Source organism: Argopecten irradians, chromosome 3 (genome assembly GCF_041381155.1).
Source record: "Argopecten irradians isolate NY chromosome 3, Ai_NY, whole genome shotgun sequence".
NCBI lineage: Eukaryota > Metazoa > Mollusca > Bivalvia > Pectinida > Pectinidae > Argopecten > Argopecten irradians.
In genome coordinates, this window is record NC_091136.1 from 17,130,583 (window position 1) to 17,134,671 (window position 4,089).

The following is a 4,089-nucleotide window of genomic DNA, read 5'->3' on the forward strand; positions in this document are numbered from 1 at the left end:
ATTAAAGTAAAGAAAAGTTGAAAGCATTGAAAGCGAGGCTGCGTGGAAATGTAACCACGGATATAGTGAGCCGGGAGGACGTTTTAGAATTCCCGAACTTTAAATCAATTTCTTCGCACGCAGACAGATTTTGACGAGAGATTTTATTTTTCCATTTCATAAGAAATTATACTGGATACATTCACATCATTTTACCGACTTTAGCCATCTAACATACGGAAACGTCCGTACGTTTTGTCAAGAAGTAAAGATGACGTAAGAGAATGTTGAATTTTAACTTTAGAATTTAATAACGATACGTTTGACTTGACGGAGGGCTATTCTGGAATGTCCAGAATGTACCCGATGTGTTCCGTACAAAGTCGGAGACCTAACTCCTTTACAAATAAAATATTTCATGCTTAAATAATGTACATACAATAAAATTACATAATTATGATTGACAGATATCGCTCATTGGCAGATTAATCAGCCGTGGTCAGTGTCCTTTAGGCAATTAGGATGGCCGTGACATTAATCCGGTTACGTTATAGAATGGAACTTTAAATTGCCATAGGATATACACAGTTATCACACATATGGGGTTTTATCTTAAATGTCACAAACGTAAATATGATCAAGAATATAACCTTAGGAATGTCAAATTACACACAATAGTATTAACTGATAATTGATGTTAAAATTTAGCAACTATTAACGCAAAGTTCAAAGCACTTTAAAATTTATCACAAAATTCTTTGTGATAACTTCCTTCCGCTCCGGGAAAGACGCGTCCCGCGTCTTAATTAAACTGTCCTCTGTTTTGATGGAGTCTATTCGCTCGGTTTTCATAGGAAATGTGTGGTCGCTGGCGTCGTGAATTATTTTGTGGTTGGTTTCGTGGTCCGGGAAAAGTATTCGGTCTGGTAGTATTTGGAGCGCTGTAGTAACTAAGTTGTTTTTGGAGGCTTGTGATTATGTTTTGTTTCTGTTTTAATTCCTCGTCCTTCTCCGAAATTTTGAACTTTAAATTCGCAATCTGTCGTTGTGTCTGTTCTTTTTGTTTCGCGGTTGTTTGTAATGTACTGATTGTTTCGTCTTTGCTTTTCATAATTTTCTTTCTGTTGTCCAATGCTTTTTCTAGTTCCTTAATTTGAGACACATAATTGGTTACATTCACATTTTTGACGCGCGCACATTCCTCTTCTAGAATTTCGTTTGATCTTTGTAATTTTGCACACTTTTCTGATATTTTGGAGATGGTAATTTTGGTACGAACAAGTTTTGACTGTAATGAAATTATCTGGTTGCTGTAGTTAGAGTCTTTCTGGAAATCGTTTTGAAGTTCACTATTTTCAATGTTACTGAATGGAAAAATACACAATACCTTTTTGGTTTCTCGGAATTTCCTGAGACGTTCAGAATCTCGCCGCCGTTTAGATGTTGACTTGGCCTTTTTCTTTGGTGCAGTGCGAATAACGGACTTACTGTCCGAAGAGTTTTTCGGGACAGGAACAGGATGGATAGGCAGTTGTCGCTGACTGGTCCAGGGATAATATCCTGTTGTACCAACATTTGTAGTACAATGTCCGGTTCGATTAAAACACATTCTCGAAAAGTGGCCAATGTTTCCACATCGGAAACAGTAACATCCGTTTGCTGGACAACACATCGGATGGTTTGGGGCGAAGTGGCCTCCACATCTATAGCATAATGCCATCCTGAATGGTTACAGTCAAAACGTTACCCTGGTTAACTCCAAAGTATGGCGAACACAGTCTTGGTTAAAATCCAGTCCGTGTGATTCCGAATAGAGTTGGTCCTTCTTTGAGTCACTCGCGGGAAATACTTGCTTGGCAGTGGAGGTTTCGGGAAAGCGTACCCAGCGTAGAAGTGGGTACTACCAGGATTATCTCCACCAATTAACATACGGAAACGTCCGTACGTTTTGTCAAGAAGTAAAGATGACGTAAGAGAATGTTGAATTTTAACTTTAGAATTTAATAACGATACGTTTGACTTGACGGAGGGCTATTCTGGAATGTCCAGAATGTACCCGATGTGTTCCGTACAAAGTCGGAGACCTAACTCCTTTACACAAAATTCTTTGTGATACATCCTTGCCCGACTGCTCACTTTAAAGGCCCACTACCTTTCCGGAGCAAAATATAAAGGTTTATTAAAAACATTAATAACATCAGAAAATACATATCGATGGCCTAAGATGAGGTTACAACACCAAACACATGTAAGATTTCCTGCGTAATATATGACAACAGCTGAGAGTCATTTCGCTGTTTTGCCGTCTGGCGCAGTGATATTCAACTACCGCGAGGTATTTAGGACGACGGCGGGAAACATAAGACGACCCGCGTTATGAAAATTAACGTTTTATTTATTTTAATCAAATTGTTCAGAAGGTGATGATACGTGTAGTATTAACGGCAAGTTAATAGCTTTTGCGACCCTACAAAATTATCGATCTCGTTTTACATTCCCATTTCAAAAATTAAAAGCCGCTTCGGAAATGTAGTGGGCCTTTAAGTGTTAACATACATGTACATCAGAGACTTAAATATAATATATGCTATATACGTCGCTGCAGATATGTATAGATTTCAGTATGCAAAACGCATTTTAGACTGAATTAAAATCTAGGCTATATGTAGGCAGAAGGAAGAGAGAAACAAATAAGCAAATCTTCGTTTTTCTGGTATCGTGCAATTATGTGTATATTTGGTACAATTAAGGACGTAGATCACTTAAAGGGACAATTCACTCACGCTAATTCTTTTACATAACCAAGAAGCAAAATATGGCATAAATGTATTGTTCTACGTTCTTATGAAACATGTAACATAAGATATTGACAAATTCCACGTCATTGTTTAGTATTTTAATTGATACCGTTCTAATTACAAATCGTTGATCAATACGATTAAGCAGGTACAATGTGTACGCTGTACAAATATCCGAGCCAAAGTCACGCACGTTAAACAAATGAACTACATAACCACTGCATGTGGAGGTGATATAATGATTTTTTAGGCAAGACAATTTACCTAATAAGGTAAACACGCGTCTGTCAGAGCGATTTGAGCTGTTCTAGACAAAAGTAGCATTACTCTACGAGCAAGGGACTGGGTTCGGCATACAAGATATTCGACCACAATGTGTAATGGCGGACAGCGAATGAGTTTAAACATTTCACACGCATTTCACCACCATGGGATTTTCTGACATATCACAGTAAAACCGACTGATCTAATTTCCATTAGAACTGGGGGTTTTCCGATATATATACAAATTTTAATGTTCTTGTAGAATGAATTGTCCCTTTAATTATAAAGTCATTATACGAACTATTAAATTGTAAGAAAAAAAGCGACGAACAGTGGCCCCGCCTTCTTCCCAAACTAAATATTACTCAATTAAAGTGTTACAGTCACGCCGATACTGTTCCCTGATTGGTCGGCCAATAAGAAACGTTTTACAAAATGATCGTCGCCGAGCTGTGTGGGAGATCAAAGGGATCTAAACTATTTACCGTTACAAGTTTTGCTAAATAATAAGCGGTATCGCTGTAATTTTTCTCCAAGATAAAGTATTAAAAATAATTAATTGCATTCCGAAAAAAATTCCGTGGCAGTGTGTCATATACGAAATGAAGTACTGATTATGTATGCACCAAAAGGCAAAATAAATTATTTGATATTATTTTTTGTGTTAACAAGACAAATATATACCAGTTACTGTTCAAATGATGAGTATTATGTATGCTCTGTCGGCGGTGGAGCATCTTTAAGAAACCTTTAATTTTGCTCAGAAAAGGTGGTGGCCTTTATATAATATTTGTGTACATCATACCGATTCCAACGTCCCTGTGATGAAATGTTGTTATTGACTATATTGTTATTTGTACGGCGCGATATCGTAGGACTATTGTAAACAATATTGATTCTCAAACTCAAGAGCTTTAATACCCTATCATGTATGACCTTGACATTATTTACGTTTTCTATACGCACTTTGACGTCACTTCTTGATAAGATGGTGAAAACATAATCGCGCCATTCATCGATCCCCTCTCGTGGGCCCCAGAAAATCATA